Source organism: Nyctereutes procyonoides, unplaced genomic scaffold (assembly GCF_905146905.1).
Source record: "Nyctereutes procyonoides isolate TBG_1078 unplaced genomic scaffold, NYPRO_anot_genome, whole genome shotgun sequence".
Lineage (NCBI taxonomy): Eukaryota > Metazoa > Chordata > Mammalia > Carnivora > Canidae > Nyctereutes > Nyctereutes procyonoides.
In genome coordinates, this window is record NW_026575052.1 from 19682760 (window position 1) to 19702707 (window position 19948).

The following is a 19948-nucleotide window of genomic DNA, read 5'->3' on the forward strand; positions in this document are numbered from 1 at the left end:
TTATCATCCTGAGCACATGGTACATTGGTTACTTTTTCCTATCAGAGTGGGGTTTGATGACTTTGTTGCCACCTCCCATTCATAGCTGTAGGAGAAGCTCAAGTGAGAAGGAAATAGTAATTGCTACTAAAACCCATTAGCAGCAGCCTACCTTGGATGCAACTTTTCTTCCACATATTTATCTACGTTGAGGCTTTGAAGTTTGAGGAAACGTATATATGGGGATGGTGAGTGCAATTATATGTGGGAGGTTGAGGTTTTTTTTTTTTTTAAAGTATAATTGGGAAGGGGAAAAAAACCAACTCAGCAGTTTACCTGCCATCTACTTTTCAGAAGCTATGGGCCACGACTCCCAAGGCTGTATTCTGGGTTTTATTGTACACTTCAAATTGGGATATATCTCACAACAGTTGCATTTAATTGGGAGATTATTAAGAAGCATGCACAAATTCAGAGTTTCTCACCCAGAAAATGCAGCTGATATCCAGCCTAAATGAAGTTATTCTTCCCTCTGTGTTCCACTGTCCAGCAAGGAAACACATAGAGAGGGTAAACCAGGACAGAGCTTTGGTTACACTGCTGTCCCCCAAACTTCAGTGATTTGAAAACCACCTTTCCAAATATTGCCATAATAACTTTCCTCCTGTGCTATTATTTACTTAATAGTCTTCTTAAATCACCTAATCTCTGATTGTAAATAACTTCATTGAAGAGGATATATTTAACCTTTACCACTACCACAAGTGTTTCACTTGTCATATATAAAATAGATTGTAACCATGAAAATAAATACAAACACAGTAATTATGTAGCAGGAAAATACTCTGCACCTGCAGTCTGCTAGCTCTTGTTTAAAGAGGAGTTTCAGTTAGGGCACTTGGGTGGCTCAGTCAGATGAGCGTCCAACTCTTGATTTCAGCTCAGGTCATGATCTCAGGGTTGTGAGATTGAGCCTGGCTCCACTCAGGCGGGAGTCTGCTGGAGATTCTCTCCCTGTGCTCTTCCCCATGCCTGCGGGGGTGCACAAATGTGTGGGTGTGCGTGCTCTCTCTCTCTCTTTCAAATACATACATACATACATACATACACACACACATGAAATATTTTTTAAGGGGGAGAGGGGCACATGGCTGGCCCAGCGATTTAAGCATCTGCCTTCGGCTCAGGTCATGATCTCAGAGCTCTGGAATCAAACCCCAAGTGGGACAACCTGCTCAGTGGGAAGCCAGCTTCTCCCTCTCCCCGCCCCCACCTCTCCCTCCCACTCAACACACACACACACCCTCCCTCTCACACAAATAAATAAGTAAAATCTTTAAATTAAAAAAAATTTAAAGGGGGAGATTTAGCAACTATTACAAAGAGAAAAAGGTGTTAAATACATAATGGTACCAAACTAAGATTTTTCTTTCGGATGTAAATGGAATGGAAAGAAGATTGAAATGAGATCCAATGTTGTGCTGCCAAAATCATGTTGGGAATCACCACTATCCCACATTCAGGAAAATGTTGGTATGGCCAATGGATTGGAGTAGCCAGGTGAAGTAGAGTATCCTTAATCTGTTTAGTGCAAGGTATGTCCCTAATACTTTTCTTAGTAATTCTGAGGCCAAGTTGCCTCTTCCTCCAAAACACTTGCTTTGTCCTATCTCCCCTTAAATCTAGTGCCATTGATTGAACACATCACCTTCGAATGAATTGATTGATTGTACAGACCTTTGGGTACCTGCATGCTTTTATTGGTGTGAGGCCATTGCTGTGTATCCAGATCAGATACTCTGTTGGGTTTTGCTTGGTCCTAAACCAGTGAGCCTCACCCAGAAGCAGTGTTCCATCAGAGTCACACCCAACAAATGCTGTTTTTCACAGAGAGCATAAGGTGGGAGGAGGGAGAGAGTAGGAAGGATCAGAAACCTATTCAGTGGAATTGATGCCTATTTTAAGAAGAAAACAAGTGGCAACATGCAGTGACATAAGATGTCATGGCCATATTTTGAAAAGTACATCTAGGTGACCTTAGAGTCTACTTACCTTCCTTTGGGTTCAGATGCCATCATGTACCCATTTTATTTTTTAAATATTTGGAAACCATGCATGGACTTTATTTTTTTTTAATTTTTATTTATTTATGATAGTCACACACACACACACAGAGAGAGAGAGAGAGAGAGAGAGAGAGAGAGGCAGAGACACGGGCAGAGGGAGAAGCAGGCTCCATGCACCGGGAGCCCAACGTGGGATTCGATCCCGGTCTCCAGGATCGTGCCCTGGGCCAAAGGCAGGCGCTAAACTGCTGCGCCACCCAGGGATCCCCATGGACTTTAAAAATAAGCAATAAAAAGGGGTTTTTTAATGATTGCACTTATTTCCTACCCCATATTCCTTCCCTTCTAGCCCTACTCCTAGGGAGCCAGCCAATTTTAACCCATTCTGTTTGTAGGTCTTCTGCTGATAAGCTCCACGTTTCTATATAATATGCTCCCACTTTTGTTTGGCCATTTACTACCTTTAAACAATGTCTATCTACTTCTTGCTATTTGGGATGAAAATATAAGTAATAGCATCACCCTCCCCTTTTCCTCTTGCTCCATTGTGTTTTGGCTGTTGAGAAGTCTAATGATAATCTGATTTTCAGTCCTTTATAGGCAGTCTGTTTAGTTCCTGTGGAAACCTCAGGATCCCTTATTTTTTTTTAAAGATTTTATTTATTTATTCATGAGAGACACAGAGAGAGAGATGAGAGAGAGAGAGAGGCAGAGACACAGGCAGAGGGAGAAGCAGGCTGCATGCCGGGAGCCCAACGTGGGACTCAGTCCTGGGGCTCCAGGATCACACCCTGGGCTGAAGGCAGCGCTAAACTGCTGAGCCACCTGGCTGCCCAGGATCCCTTATTTTTATGGTTCTGAAATTTCATTATGATGTATACATAATTTATGCCCACGTATTTCAGATTTTTATAAAGATACCAATTCAGTTATCTCCAGTAATTTCTTAGTATTTCATATCTTTTGATGCTATTAGTAACACTATCTTTTTTTACATTTTAATTTCTGAGTATTCATTTTAGCATATGCAAATATAATTGAAATTGCATAATGATGTACCTTACAACATTGTTAGACTCATATTAATTACATTAGCATTTTTGTACATTCTCTTGGATTTTCTACCTAGACAATCATGTCATCTAAATAAAGACCATTTTACTTCTTCCTTTCCAATCTGTCCTTTTGTTTCTTTTACTTAACCTCATCCATTGGCTAGAAACTCAAGGGCACTATTGAATAGGAGGGGTGAGGGTAGACATCTTTGTCTTGTTTCTGGTCTTGGGGGGAAATGTTCAGTCTGTTACCATTAAGTATGATACTAGTATATGTTTTTGGTAGATACGTTTTTTCATGTGGATGTATTCCTTTTTAATTCCTACTTTTTGAGAGCTCTTATCAGGAATGTATGTTACAATATATAAAAAACTTATATAATTCAACACCCAAAAAACAATCCAATTAAAAATGGGCAGAGGGATGCCTGGGTCGCTCAGCGATTGAGCAGTCTGCCTTTGGCTCAGGGTATGATTCCAGAGTTCTGGGATTGAGTCCTGCATCAGGCTCCCTGCAGGAAGCCTGCTTCTCCCTCTGCCTGTGTCTTAGCCTCCCTCTGTGTGTCTCTCATGAATAAATAAAATCTTTAAAAAAAATGGGCAGAAGATGTGAACAGACATTTCTCCAAAGAAGACCTAGAGATGGCCAACAGACACATGAAAAGGTAATCAACAACGCTTATCATCTTGGAAATGCAAATCAAAACTACAAGGAAATATCGCTTCACATCTGTCAGAACAGCTAAAATCAACAACATAAGAAACAAGTGTTGGCAAGGATGTGGAGAGAAAGGAACCCTCTTGCACTTCTGGTGGGAATGCAAATTGGTGCAGCCACTCTGGAATACAGTATAGAGGTTCCTTTAAAAGTTAAAAATAGGGGCACCTGGGTTGCTCAGTCAGTTAAGCATCTTTCTTCAGCTCAGATCATTATCCCAGGGTCCTGGGATGAAGCCCCAGGACAGACTTCCTGCTTAGCAAGGAAGCAGCTTCTCCCTCTCCCTCTACTTGCCCCACCCCACTTGTTTTTTTTTTCTCTTTTTCTCTCAAATAAATAAGTAAAATCTTTTTTTTTTAAGTTAAAAATAGAACTACCCTAGCATCCAATAATTGCACTACTGGGTATTTACCTGAAAAAAAACACAAAGACACTAATTCAAAGGGATACATGCACCTCTATATTTATATGGCATTATTTACAATAGCTAAGATATGGAAGCCGCCCAAGTATCCATCAACTGATGAATGGATAAAGAAGATATGGTATATGTATACAATGGAATACTAAACCATCAGAAAAGACGAATACCCACCATTTGCTTCGATGTGGATGGAACTAGAGGGTATTATGCTGAGTGAAATAAGTCAATTGGAGAAAGACAGTCATCATATGGTTTCACTCATATGTGGAATATAAGAAATAATGAAAGGAATTATAATGGAAAGAAAGGAAACTGTGGCGGGGTGGGAATTAGAGAGGAAGACAAACCATGAGAGACTCCTAACTCTGGGAAACAAAGGGTTGCAGAAGGGGAGGAGGGGGGTATGGGTGACAGAGTGATGGCACTAAGGAGGGCACTTGATGTGATGACCACTGGGAGTTATAGTATATGTTGGCAAATTGAATTTAAATTTTAAAAAGATGTGGTATGTATATACAATGGAATACTATTTCATCCATGAAAAAAAAAAGAATGAAATGTTTCCATTTGCAACAACATAGGTTGGAGCTAGAGAGTATAATGCTAAGCAAAAGTCTGTGGGGAAAGACAAATACCATATGATTTCACTCACATATGGAATTTAAGAAAAAAAATGAACAAAGGGAAATAAGAGACAGACGAACAAAGCAAGAAAGAGACTCTTAACTATAGAGAACAAACTGATGGTTACCCGAGCGGAACGGTGTGGAGGATGAGTTAAGTAGGTGGTGGGGATTAAGAAGTGCACTTGTGCTGAGCATTGGGTGATGAATGCAACCGTTGACTCACTCTCTTGTACACCTGAAGTTGGTATAACACTATATGTTAACTACACTGGGATAAAAATTTAAAACTCAATAAATAAAAACGAAATGTATGTTAGATTTTATAAGAGACTTTTCTGTGTCTATTAAGGTGACCATATGGTTTTTTTTACAGCTTATTAATATAGTGAATTACACCGATTGATTTTTAAATGTTAAGCCAACTTTATGTTTCTGGGACAAAGCTTTCTTTGTCTCTCTATGTATTGTTGGATTTGATACACTGAAATTTTTTTGGAATTTTTGTAGGCTCTTGAGGGATATTGGTCTGTTTTGTTGTTTTTTCTTCTGTCAACATCTTTGTCTAGTTTTGGTATTAGGGCAATATTGAGCTCATACAAAAAATTGGAAATTATCTCCTCCATTCCAATTTTCTGGAAAAGTTGTATAGACTTGGTATTATTTCTTTCTTAATATTTAATGTAATTCATCAGTGAGTTCTCTGGCCTGGAGTTTTCTTTGTGGAATGTTATTTTTTAATTAAAAATGTCTTTAGTAGATATAGGGCTCTTAGGTTATCTGTTTCACTCTCAGTGAACTTTGCTAATAATTTGTGTCTTTCAAAGAATTTGTCCATTTCATCTAGTTATCAAATTTGTTGGCATAAAGTTCTTCACAATATTCTCCTTGTTATCTTTTTATTCTCTGTAGAGTATATAGTGATGTCACTTCTCTTGGTCCTATTATCTGCAATTCTGTCTTCTTTTTTTTTCTTGATAAAACTGACTACAGGTTTATCATTTTTATTCATATTTTCAAAGAACCAGTTTTTGGTCTCATTGATTTTTTTCTATTGTTATTCTTTTTTCTATGTCATTGTCTTATGTTCCTGTCTTTATTATTTCCTTCCTTCTACATAGTTAGGTTTAATTTCCTTTTGCTAGGATGCCTCGGTGGCTAGGGGTTGAGCATTTGCCTTTGGCTCAAGTTGTGATCCCCAGGTCCTGGGGTCAAGTCCCGCATTGGTCTCCCTGCAGGGAGGCTGATTCTCCCTCTGTCTGTGTCTCTGACTCTCTCTGTGTGTCTCTCATGAATCAATCAATAAAATATTTTTAAGAAATAATTTGCTTTTGATTTTTAAGTTTTGTACAGGGAAAATTAAGACTTGTCTTCTTTTCTAATATAGGCAGCTGGTACTATAAATTTCCCCCTCCATACTGCTTTAGTGGCATCCTCCAAATTCTGTTATCTTAATTTTCATTCAGTTAAAAATAACTTTCTAAATTCCAATTCACTTTTGACCTATGAGAAATTCAAAAGTATATTATTTTGTTTCCAAATATTTAGTGATTTTCCAGGGACTATTCTGTTGCTGATTTTTAATTTAACTCCATTATGATCCTAGAATATGCTTTGTGTGACTAGAATCTTCTTTAATTTACTGAGACTTGTTTTATAGCCCAATATGGTCTATTGTTGTAAATGTCCATATGCTCGTGAAAAGAATGTGTGTTCTGCTGTTGGGTGAAATTGTTCTATAAATGTCAATTAAATAAGTTGTTTGATAGGGTTGTTTAGATCTTCTATTTCCTTATTGATTTTCTGTCTACTTGTTCTATATATCATTGAGACAAGAGTATTGAAATATCTGGCTACATTTATGGTTAGTCAATTTCTTCTTGCAATTATACTAGTTTTATCTCATGTATTTTGAAGCTCTGTTATTAGGTTTGTGATTATTATGTGCTCTTGATGGATGAAACCCTTTATCAATATGCAATGACATTCTTCATCCCAAGTGATACTCTTTGATGTGAAATATCCTTTATTTAATGTTAATTTAGCTTTCCTTTGATTGTTCTGAATATATGTTTTTCCATTCTTTTACTTTTAACCTACTCTGTCATTATATTTGGAATGTGTTGCTTATAGGTAAGTCTTGCTTTTATTTAATCTGACAATCTCTGCCTTTTAATTGTGGCATTTAGACCATTTATATTTAATGTGACAGGTGATGTATAGGTTTAAATGCTATTTCTTTTTTATTTGTTGCATCCCCTATTTTTTCCTTTCTTCCTCTTTTCCTCCCTTACTTTGGATTAATTGAATTTTTTTACAATTCTATTTTATGTCCTTTGTTGGCTTATCAGCTCTAACTCTGCTTTTTGTTATTTTACTTGTTACTTTAGGGTTTATGAGTATATATTTAGCTTATCATAGTCCACTTTCTAGTGATTTTATGCCACTGCACATTTGGGGTAAGAATCTTGAAGTAGTATATTCCTGTTTCTCCCCTGCCAACCTTTTTTGTCATTATTACCATACCTTTAACCTCTAGAAATGTTACAAACCCCACATTATATTATTAATTTTATTTAGACAATTATCTTTCAAAGATATTTTCAATAAGGGTCTATATATGTATATATACACATATGTATATATGTATGTATGTATGTGTATATATATGTGTATATCCATTTCCATTATTCTTCTCTCCTTTTTGTAAATTCGTATTTCCATCTCACATCATTTTTCTTTTGCTTAAATTATTTTCTTTAACATTTCTTATAGTGCAGTCTGCTAGTATTGAGTTCTTTTAGCTTTTATATGACTGAAAAAGCATTATTTACCTTTTTTAAAATTATAATGTCCAATTTTATTCCTATAAAACTGAATGAGGTGTCCATGAGTTGAAAACTTATGTCCACATAAAACCCTGCATATAAATGTTTACAACAGCTTTATTAATAATTGCCAAAACATGGGAGCAGCCAAGAGATCTTTCAGCAGTGAATAGATGAATGAACTGTGGTACTTTCAATAATGGAATATTATTCAGCAATAAAAAGAAGTGAACTATCAAGCAACAGAAAGACATAAAGGAGCCTGTAACACACTGTTAAGTGAAAGAAGCCAATCTGAAAAGGCTACAAGCTATATAATTCCAACTCTATGATGTTCTGGAAAAGGCAAACTAGGGGGCAGTAAAAAAGATCAGTGGGGCAGGCAGAGGGGGTGAGGCAGACATGCTAGTTGGGAGGGAGGGATGAACAAGCAGAGCACAGAGGGCTTTTAGGAAGAAAAAGGGGCTTGTCAAGAGTCACAACATCACCCTTTTTTTTTCTACAATCAAATTTACTTTCCCCCAAATATCAAATGACACACGGATACTTAGAAGGACAAAGAAAAAGCAAAATAAGAAAGAAAACAAAGAAAATCACTCATAAGTACACTACACAGACTACTGGGAAATTTTAAGTGTATTTTTTATTTTCAAACATTAGGAATATTTTCCTTTGTTATAAGAAAATACCCATCTAACACAATTTTAATGAATAAAATTGGTGTAAAAAACAAGAAAAAGAGAGCTTTTAGGGCAGTAGAACTATTCTGTGTGGTATCAGAATGGTGGGCATATGTCATTATACCTTTGCCAAAACCCATAGAATGGTGGCTCAGCATTTAGCGCCGCCTTCAGCCCAGGGCGTGATCCTGGAGACCCGGGATCGAGTCCCACATCCGCCTCCCTGCATGGAGCCTACTTCTCCCTCTGCCTCTCTCATTCTCTCTCTCTCTCTCTCTCTCTCTCTCTCTCTCTGTGTGTGTGTGTGTCTCTCATAAATAAATAAAACTTTAAAAAAAAATTTAAAAAAACCCATAGAATGTACAACACAAAGAGTGAACCCTAATGTAAACTATGGACTTTAATAACATATTAATAATGACACTTATCAATTGTAACAAACATATCACAGTAATGTAAGATGTTAATAATAGGGTAATGAGTAAGGAGTGGCAGGGTACATGGGAACTCTGTACCTTAGTTCAATTTTTCCCTAAAATTAAAATTGATTAAAAAAAATGAAATCTATTTTTAAAAAATTGAGTTAAATAGTATACATTGTAGTTACAGAGTATGTGTGTGTGTGTGTGTGTAAAGTATATATTAAAAAAATAAAGTATGTATTTATTTATTATGTTGATATATACTACTTAACATAGTAGTTAAGCCCATGGATTCTGGAATCACATTGTCTGGGCTCAAATCCTGACCCTGCCACTCAAAAACTCTGTGACTTTTAGGCAGGTGGCTTAAAAACTTTGTGCCTCAGTGTCCCCACATAGAAAAATAATAATAAAATGATAAAAATAAAACAATAATAGAATCAGGGTGACTCAGTGAGTTAAGTATCTGCCTTTGGCTCAGGTTGTGATGCCAGGGTTCTGGGATTGAGCCCTGAGTCATCAGGCTCCCTGCTCAGTAGGGAGTCTGCTTCTCCCTCCCCCTATGCCCCTCCTCCCTGCTCATGTGTGTGTGCTCTCTCTCTCTCTCACAAATAAATAGTTTTGAAAAACAATAATAGGATATTTCACAGTTGTTATGAGGATTAAATCACATGTGAAGCCTTTGAACAAACCCTGGTACATGCTAAATACACATAATGATATCTATGGTTAATGTTATTTGATCATGAATACTCACTTGAAAAAGAAAGACTGAACATATTTTGGAAACTACTTCTTGAATACACTTTACATGATGAAGAGTGGGGTCTTAAATATGTAAATTTTTATAAGGATGCGAAGTATGCCAATCCGATATAATTGCCATTTTGCACATTAAATTCCTGGTTTTGGTACTGCCTGATTGGTGCTGCTGGCCATGGTGGCGTTGGTTTTGGTGCCATTTCATTTCATTTCCTTCAGATAAAATATTTCTGAATTTAAGAATTCTATAAGGACACTCAAAGCACTTGTTAAAAGCCAGAGGCTTTCCACAGATTCCTGCTCTGGGCAGGCACGAAGCTACTGAACATCTTCCTTGAACTAGTTCTGTTTCCATGAGCCAGTCAGCTGCAGATGTCACAGCATGGGTGCTGTAGCAGTCTCTGCAGAGGAAAGATGTGGATGGCCAGATACTCTTCCTCAAGGGACTACACCAGTACTCATGGATCTCTCACGGGCTATAGGCACCCAGCCCATTCAGAGTCTCTTCTTGCCCTTTCATTTAAAAAGGATAGGTTCACTACATATAGAATTCTAGGTTGACAGGTTTTTGTTTTCCTTTTAATACTTAAAAAATGTGATTCCACTGTCTTCTCACATGCATTATTTCTATCTAGAAAGCCACTATAATCCTTAGCCTTTGATTATCTCTGTATATTGTGTCTCTTTATCTAAAGCTGCTTTCATGATTTTCTTCCCATCACTGGTTTTAAGAAAGTTGATTAGGATATACTTTTTTGTTGTCTCATTCTTCATGTTTCTCATACTCAGGACTCACTGAGCTTTGTGGATCCGTGGTTTTATTGTTTGTTTTTTTTTTTTAATCAAATTTGGAAGTTTTTTTGCCATTTGTTCCTCAACATTTTTTTCTGTCCCACCCTTTCTCTACTGTATTTCAGGAACTCCAAATTCCCATGTATTCAGTGGCTTCAAGTTATCCCATGGCTTATGGGTGCTCTGCTCATTTTATAAAATTCTCTTTCTCCTGGTCTTTTGTTCTGAATGTTTCCCATTGCCTTGTCTTCAAATTCACTAGTATTTTCTTCTGCAGTCTCTAATCTGCCATTAATCCTAGCCAATGTAATTTTTGTCTTAGATTTTGTAGTTTGTTCTAAAGATTTGTTAGGTAAGGGTCATCTGAGTGATACAGTTGGTTAAGTGTCTGTCTCATGATTTCAGCTCAGGTGGTGATCTCCAGGTGATGGGGTCAAGCCCCACATCAGGCTCCATACACAGTGTGGAGTCTGTTTGTCCCTGTTTCTCTGCTCCTCCACCTGCTCATGCTTCTCTCTCTCTCAAATAAATAAAATGTTTAAAGATGTGTTAGGTAAGATCAAAGAAGTGTTTGGTTTGGGGGTAATTATTCCCCACAATTGAGGCAAACCATTCTGCATATGTACACAAGGTACTGCAAATCTTAAAGTTTTCCAATCTCAGTGGTTGGAAATAGGCATTATTTCCAGGCCTGTGTCAGCAATTGACACTGTTCTCTATCCTTTTGAATGGATTTTTACCTGGCCTTGGGTAGCATCTCCCCATGCACACACTTTTATTTCCTCAGCTGAATACTCAAGTAGAACCATGTTAAGATCTTTGGAGTTCTCTCTGTTCAGCTCTCTCTCTCTGGTACTCTTCTCTGTAAGCTCTGGCTGCCAAGGTCAGTTCTTTTTTTTTTTTTTTAATGAGTCTTTTTTTTTAAGATTTTATTTATTCATGAGAGACACAGAGAGAGAGGCAGAGACACAAGCAGAGGGAGAAGCAGGCTCCATGAAGGGAGCCTGATGTGGGACTCGATATCAGGACTCCAGGATCAGGCCCTGGGCTGAAGGCAGCACTAAACCGCTGACCCACCCAGGCTGCCCCCAATGTCAGTTCTTATATTCATCTGCATCCACTTAACTCCAGGACTCCCACCTGGGTTCACCCTCTTTGTGCTGTGGCCTGGAACCTCCTTCCAGGCAGTAAGCTTGGGGAATCAGAGGGTTACCTCATTTGTTCCCCTGTTCTCAAGGACCACTAGTTTTTTTTGACCAATGTCTAGTGTCTGGCATCCTATTGTTTCCTACATTTTGTCCATTTTTTCTAGGTTGTCCTAGATAGGAGGGTAAATCAGGTTCCTGTTATTCCATTTTGGTTAGAACTAGACATTTGGCATTTACTCTCATTTTATTGGGGTTTCAGTCAAAAGAGGAAATAATACATGTACTCATTTCACCGTATTGAACCAGAAGCGCAGAGGGCACATTTTTTTTAAAAGGATGCTGCTGCTTATTGTATTAGAGCCTCTATTAACACAAGCTCATGGCCTTGTAATTATTTATTCAAATTCATAACCTCTGAATGGACTTCTTGAAGAGTGGAAACTGTGTCTCATTGATTTTGGGATTATCTTAGTGCTAAATGGGAGACCTATAGATGTTTGTTGAATGAGTGAGTGAATGAATGATGCTGTTACTTCAGCATCATTAATATCTATAAGGTTGCAGCATCCTTAATATCGGTAAGGTTGCAGATATTAGGAGTTGAGACTGCAGGTAAGTTAAGATCTTTGTAGGGAAATGCAGTTTACCCTCCAGAACATTATTCTTTTAGGCTGCAGCTTTTTGGGAGACATTAGCATTAGCACTTGCTTCTGCCTTTATGGCAGGAAACACTTCTTTAAAATGCTGTCATACATTGTTCTGGTGGAACATGTCCAAAACACTTGGGGAAATTTTATTCTTGGCCATTAATCCTGGTAGTTTTCTAATCTGATCTCACTGTGAAAATTATTGTAGAATAACAGAAAAATATATCTTTCCAACCCATCTATTCGCTTGTTTTATTTTCGTGTAATATCAATTTAATATTTTAAGAGTTCCTTAAGGTTCAATGTATAGTTATAAAGACAAATGGATATATTTTAAGACCAAATTATCCTTTTCTAAAGAGTATGGAACTGTATCATATACTTATTGAATCTTTCAGAGACTCAGAAACTGAGAAATGTGAGTGAAATCATCTAAGTATGTCACTTCTTAATTCCTTGGATTATAAAGGTAGCATAGCATCATGGTCTCAAGTAACTATGGAGCCCGATTGCTTGTGTACACTTTCACCTTTTACTAGCTGTCTGACCTTGAGCAAGTCACTTAACCTTTCCAAGCCCCAGTGTACCTTATGTAAAAATGGGCTAGCAATAGCACATTCTCTGTTGTTACAAAAATCAAAATGGTTATTGCTAATGAAATGCTTTAAATGGTGCCTGATACATGGCAAGTAGTAGGTAAGTGTAAGAAAATTAAAATAAGACAAAATGAAGTGAGATAGAATAAGAATAAAACCTTACTCCATCATTTAGCATTTTGTCTCATTCTACCTCTCCCAAAGGTAAAAACTCCAGTGCTTTATCAAAGTATTTCCTGCTTTAATAGATTGCATTTTTGGAAATCAGTTGGCTATTGAAGATAAAAGAACCTTTCCTAATTTCCTTTTCTAGATCTTTTATGCAACAATGATTCCTGTCTCTGTTTATTTCATTGAGTCATGTTTAATCAGGCTCTTTCTTTGGTACCTTCATGTTTTCTTTAGTCAAGACCTTCAGTTTTCCTCAGTTATACCATAAATTCTACCTCTGCGCTGTCCCCTCCCCAGCACCAAGTAGATGCTAGGGATTTCCCATCATAATGTCCAATCTACCCTCACCTTTGTTATGTGGCTATTACCTGGCATGCTTTAACACAAATATGCTTTCCATCCTCACTGGGTTCCTTCCTAATTTAATATCCTTATTTTCTACGGTATTCTGATTTCACAGGTATCTAAGGCTTACAGCATTATTTTGGGTTGTTAGAGGCATACTTTTGATTTACTATCCCTTTTCCATTTTTAAGCTTATTTATCTGTTATATTATTTAATTTGCTATTATAATATGTATAATATTCTCTATTTTATATAATATGATTTTTAGTATGCATCTAAAGTACTTGTTTTATTAAATAATAAATAATAATAATGTTTAATTAAATATGTTTTATTATTTAGCACCATCTGTCTGCATTATGATTGTCCTAGCATATCATTGTCCAGATTATTAAAAAGTTGTTTAAAAAAGCTTAGTCAGCAATGAGTGATTGAATTTATTTTGTAAATATGACTCAGCTCATGGCTTTTTGAAATTTATACTGATTTATGTTTTTATTCTGTATCTCAGTCTATCTGATGCCATCTTCGGGGACTTCTGTGCACAATGCATATCCTTATATCTGTTTCTATCTGGGTATTTGAGACAAGGGAGACCCACAAGGAAAAGTCCACAGAAACAAAGATGAGCCTAAAATCAAGGTTTCCTAATTAGAATTAAATTTTTTAAGATTTTTTTACTTATTCATTTCAGAGAGAAAGAGAAAGCATGAGTGGTGGAGAGGTGCAGAGGGGGAAGGAGAAGAAGACTTCCTGCTGAGCAGGGAGCCCTATATGGGGCTCCATCCCAGGACTCTGGGATCATGACCTGAGCTGAAGGCAGATGCCTAACTGCTTAGCTGACTGAGCCATCCAGGCGCCCCCCTAATTAGAATTAATTTCAATTCAGCCCAGTCCCGTCCAACATCAGAAGACTTGACAGCTATCAAAAGGGCATCTCAAACACACATCACAGATACTTCTGCCTGCCTGCCCCACTGGGGCAGTCACTGTTCTCAGTGTGTAGATGGCAAAGGCTCTGTGGGTATCTGACAAGAGAACCTCAGTTATGCAGGCTACACTTACATCATCACACAGCAGCCCTGCGCAATAACAAGTACTTATTATGAGGATGGGATAAAGTGTAGATTAAATAAAGCCATATTGTGATGGGTCACAGTTTCTAAACAAACCTTCCTGGCTGATTTGGGCCTGACACTTTGAAAGCTGCTGGTATGACTGCACTTGAACATGTGGAAAGAAGAGTCAAGACAGAATGATGAAATCCTTTTTTTTAAGATTTTATTTTTATTATTTATTCGTGAGAGACACAGAGAGGGAGGCAAAGACATAGGCAGAGGGAAAAGCAGGCTCCTCAAGGGGAGCCCGATGTAGGTCTTGATCCTGGGACTCTGGGACCACACCCTGAGCCAAAGGCAGATGCTCAACCCCTGAGCTGCCCAGGCATCCCCAGAATGATGAAATTCTGGAATGCTTTTGTTTAAAATTACTCTCTTGTATGTGTGTATGGACACAGGCACACACACACACACACACACACAAACCCCTCCCCCACATCCACGCACCTGCGTATGTGAACTGTTCCCTGGGTGCACTTCTTATCATTTTATCCAGCCAAACGCTGGTCATTCCTACTGTGGTCCTTCTCTAGATGAATTCTCTAAATATTTGGAGAAATAAGAGGGTATCTTCTATATGTGTGCAGTAGTGGATTTTGCTGGCTCTTAAAACATTATCTTTTATAAATCCCCAAGTGTTAGAAGTGAGAAAATCATCCTTCTTTTGAATTTAGCAAATAGCATTTGTGTGCATACATGCTTATGCCATCTACACACTTACACTGTAATTGAAACACTGTGGAAAAGCAAACCATCAGCTTTTAACGTTGTCAGGCATGAGCTTCTCCTTCTTATCTTCTCCTAAATTGATGTTTAGAAGAACAAGAGGCCTCTCTGGCTCGGTGTTTATAAGCCTTACTGGAAAAAAATGTCAGTGCCTTTTTAGACTCAGAATCACATGATAGTAAATGTGAATCTAAGCAATGGCTCAAGTGCTTTCTAAGCAATGATTCCGATAATCACACACATCCTTCTTTTGTTTAGTAAATGCCCATAAAAGCTAATAAGAAAGTAGTGCTATTTGCATGTTTCATGCTCTTACTCTGTATGGAGTCCAGTAGTTGAATAGTCTCATCTGGGAGCTAAGAGAGGCAAACAGAACTGATTTCCTGAATCCCCTAGTGAGTGTCTCCAGACCTAGGGAACAAGTGTTTTGGGGTACAAGTTAAGACTGAAAAGGTTTTGCTAGTACAGTGACCTGGACATGCTGCTGGAGAAACCAAATGCAGTCCTGGGAAAGTTGAAGCCTTTCCTCTCCTTGAATGGGCTCTGTTCTAGGATGTTCCCCCATGTGAGGGTATTGCACTTACCATGGAGTTAAATGTCAGATCATCACATCCTTGGGATGGAAGCAATTAGAACAAGATTTATGTTTGTAAAAACATTTGATTATCAAAGTAAGTAATCAGGGTACTTGGAAAAAAGATAATGCAGAGATATGGGTTCTGAAGTCAGACAACCTCGTTTCAAATCCCAGTTCTACTTGCTGAGTGATCTCAGGCTAGTGACTTAAACTCTCTGGGCCTCAGATTCTTTCTGTATAAAAGGAGGGAAATATTGGATAATCACACATTTATAATGAGTGTTAAATGAGTTGTTATGTGCAAAACAATTCACAAATAATATGCACTAAATAAATGTGAATTATTATGATTTTATTAATATGTGTGAAGAAAGGACTTTCACAGCTAAGGTATCAAAAGAAGTGGAGATGTTGAGGAACTGTTTGGCTTTCAAGGATAAATTCCAGTATGGAATGAGGCCCTGTCCAACAACCAAATCCCATATGACATAATGGCTTCAGAGGGGGAAAATGTTTAAAGGTGCCAAAAATTACTTTGTGGGTTTTTTTTTCAAATTATAATACAGGATATCCTCATTCCTGTCTTAACTTTCTCTCTCCTGGCACTATCTCTTACTCTATGGTCTGTGAGTGTATCTCTCTTCCGAGTTTGGCCCTTTTTTTAGAACTAGTTGTGAACTCTTTGTTCTCTCACATAGACATATGATAGTGGGGGAGGAGGGGTGTGTATTTCTTAAATTTCAGTAAGAAATCTGTCTTGCCGTCTCCGTAGAGTAGAAAATTTAGAGTCTGTTAATTTCATTCCCCTTTCAAGTCCCATTCAACAGTGTACTTAATGCATGATCCAGGTTAACCAGACATTTCCACGTGAGTAATGTGCAGCCTTCAGAGGTTTGGGGTGGGCTTTGGACTTTGTATATATTAGAGAGAATCCTTGGGGTATCTTTTGAAGTGGTCTATTTGGGGACTGTGCTAATATTCACTGTCAGACAGCCCACCCCTAGGCTACTGGAATACCTTTTGTCCTTAAGCATGGGAAGCTGCAAGTATCTGCAAAGTTAGGATCTCCTTGGAATCTTTAACCAACAACTGCCAGGTATGAGTGTAAATACCCCCAGCTTCCTTGCACTTTGGCTGAGGGAATTCTGAGGCATGTATGTTGCAGTTTTCCAGTTTCCCTCTGAGTCACCCACTGGGATGGCTGGCTTCCCACTGTCCCTCTTCCCCTGTCCACCTTCCCTTCTTTGTCTCATGTCTCCCCTCACTTCCCCCAAACTCCCTGCGCCACCCCAGAAACCACTTAGCTCTCAGATCCTTGGCTCTGAGTCTCTTCTAAGATGGTATACACACTGTAAAGGCAGAAGGGCATCTGCTAAGCCTGGATTGGGTTTTGCCAAAACCACTTTGTGCCCTGTCTTGGCACAATTAGTAGACCATTGCTTTCCCTGGGTTTGAAATTCTCTACCCACTCAGAGAACAGCTTATCATGGATGCCAACCTGTCAAGGTTTAGACTGTTGGAAAGTGGGCGAGGACCATAGCCACTCATTGACTTACTCAACTGGGACAGCAGGACAGCCAATTTGTCTTGGGGGAGGAAAATTTTAGTAGCAGCAGACTGGCTTCTAGCATCCAGCATACTGTGAGTGCTGGTTTCTCAGCATGAGTGGGCCTCAGCAAATGCTGCTATCCATTTCATCCACTCTCTTTGCAGACAGACTTTTGAGACAAGTACTTTGCTGTTATTCTAGTACCAACCTAGCTAAACCAGTCACCATACCCACTATTGTGTCAAAGAAAACACCTGCTTCCTATAAGATTCTCTAGCTAATGGGGAAAACAGGTTAGTTCATGTGGTCTCTTACTGCAAGCCAGCTCATCCTTTGGCAATTGGAAACCAAGATTGCACATTTAGACAGGTGGATCTTTTAAAAGCATCTCCTTTACCATATTCTCCGTTTCAGACTTATCCCTATCTTCTTTCCTGTTTTGCTTTATCACCTTTGTGATGCTTTAATCCTCAGCACACCAGCTGAAGCTCTGTGAAATCTGTATCACAGTATATTAGCATTCCAAAATACATGCAATCTCTGAGTAGACAATAAATTTGATTTTGCACAAGTGGCATCCTTTATACTTTGCTCATAAGGCAATCTCTCAAGTGTATTTTTTTTTGAAACACAACACAAATAGTCTGGTGAAGTAAAAATGGGTTGCATGATGGGTTTTGTGCTCAGCAAAAAGAACTTGGACAAAGCAGCCATGCTGATGTTCTTATTTACAAAGGTTGCCGTCTGGGAAATTAGTGTCTGCTGCTGCTCAGTAATTAGGAAAATTTAGGACCCCTAGCGCTCCAACATCTTGCATTAAAGGTTGTATGTCATCGGTGTTTTCATGAGAATTTGCTGGATTTCTGTCATTAATAACAGGCATAAACCCAGCAAGCAGTAGAATATGCATTACATTTAATCAATTTGCTATTTGTATTCATTATGTATGTCCTCCATTTTGAGTCATGAAAAATTGAAAGGCCATTACAAATAGAAGGAGCACCATGGATTACAAATGATGTAACAAGAGCATAAGCACTATTAATTGGTCAATTGTGCTTGTCAGTACATTTAAAGTGATTAAGGCAGAAAAATTAGAAGGGACATGAATGTGCTTGGGAAGTAGAAGCCCAGGAACACTGGGGTGCTCCCAAGTGCCTCGTGCCCACATAAATGCAGCAAAAGCCAACGGCATTTATTTCAGCAAATTCATTCAACAAGTGTTTGTTGAGCACATGCTGTGTGCCAGGGGCTGTGCTGAGTGTTGGGAATACAGCAGAAAACAAAGTAAGTGAAGTCTTTGACCTCAGGAGGCTTATATGCAGGTGGGGAGGGAGAACTGTGAAATGATGCAAAATATGTAGAGCTAAATACTTAACACAGATATATAATATCTGGTAGTGGTAAGACCCGTGAAGAGCACCAAAACAAGAGAAGGGCATTGAGCGTGATGGATGGTAGGGGGGCAGGCCTCTTTGGGGAAGTGACATGTGAACAGAGGTTTAAATGAAGAGAGAAGACAAGCCATATGGCTCTCGGGCCAAGGAAGGGTATTTCATTCATATGAATTGGTCTAACACCTCAACTTTTATCTAACTCTCAAGAATACAGGAGTCCTTGTAATTCTTTGTATTGGCTTTACCCAATGGAATCACTTCTCCAGAGCTACAAAGTCTATCAATAGCAATTGTCTCACTACTGCCCCCTTCTGTGCTAGCAGTCCTGTTAAAGTGAAAACTGATGGCTTTAGTTAGCATTTTAATTGCTAGCATCTAAAGCGCTCATCACAAATAAAATAAAAATAAAAATAAAAAATAAAGCTCTCATCATGGCTCACAAAGCCTGAGGTGATCTGGCTCCTGTCTCTCATTTCATACCAGTCTCCTCTCTCTTGCTAAGTTCTAACCCCTGGCCTGTTGCTCACTGCTAGCTCTGTCCTCTGCTGTAATCTGCCCTCAGACTCAGAGAAGCCCTTCCTGACTAGCAGGCCAAAGTTGTTTCTTGGTCCCTTGCTATGAGGTCCTCCTGCTTTATTTTCATCACGGTCCTTACTGTTGCCTGAAGTGCATGCTCTCTGCTTGTTTGTTTCTTGTGTAGCTCCCATATCTGAGTACACACTCCCTGAGACCAGACACTCCCCACCTGAGTTCACTGCTATATTCTGGTGCCTGAAGCAGTGCCTGGCACACGGAAGAGTCTCAAAGGCCCAAGATGAAGGAAGAGATGAGTGCATTAATGAATGAGTCAATCAATCAATCTGCTAAGCAGACAAAATAAAGGTAAAAATGGACAGTTTGATGTCTGCCTTTTTTATTCAGGTAGCTATTTTCAAATTTTGCCTGAAATCCACATGGAAGAAATGGGTGTACATTCTGAGCAGTGCTATCTACAGTTTGGGGCAAAGGAAAGTAATTAGGTAACATTATATTTGTACTATTTGGCTCATGTGTCTAGGATCTCTTGCTATACCTTTTTAAGTAACTTAAAATTTATTTTCAATGCATTGATTCATTTCTACAGGCTAAAATGGTATGTTACTGTCTTTGATTATTTGCTGGTGATAGAATGGGGGCCCAGGTGAACCATGGCAAAGGGGTTTTATGGCAATTATGCTTTTTAGAATCGATGATCTAAGAATCCTTACTTAACACATAGCATCTGGAAAATACATCAGGAGAGGGTGATGTTGTGTGGTGGTTCCAGACCCCACGTTCATTCCAG

General features: G+C 38.5%; 1 long non-coding RNA gene across 1 annotated transcript in view; it reads left to right on the top strand.

Moving 5' to 3' along the window:
- Positions 1 to 19517, top strand: part of LOC129513787 (uncharacterized) — a 54356-nt gene extending 34839 nt beyond the window's left edge. The window contains exon 4 of the long non-coding RNA XR_008665300.1: positions 19325 to 19517. This is a non-coding gene — a long non-coding RNA (uncharacterized LOC129513787). The remainder of the gene's footprint in view (positions 1 to 19324) is intronic.
- The last annotated feature ends 431 nt before the right edge of the window (positions 19518 to 19948 follow it).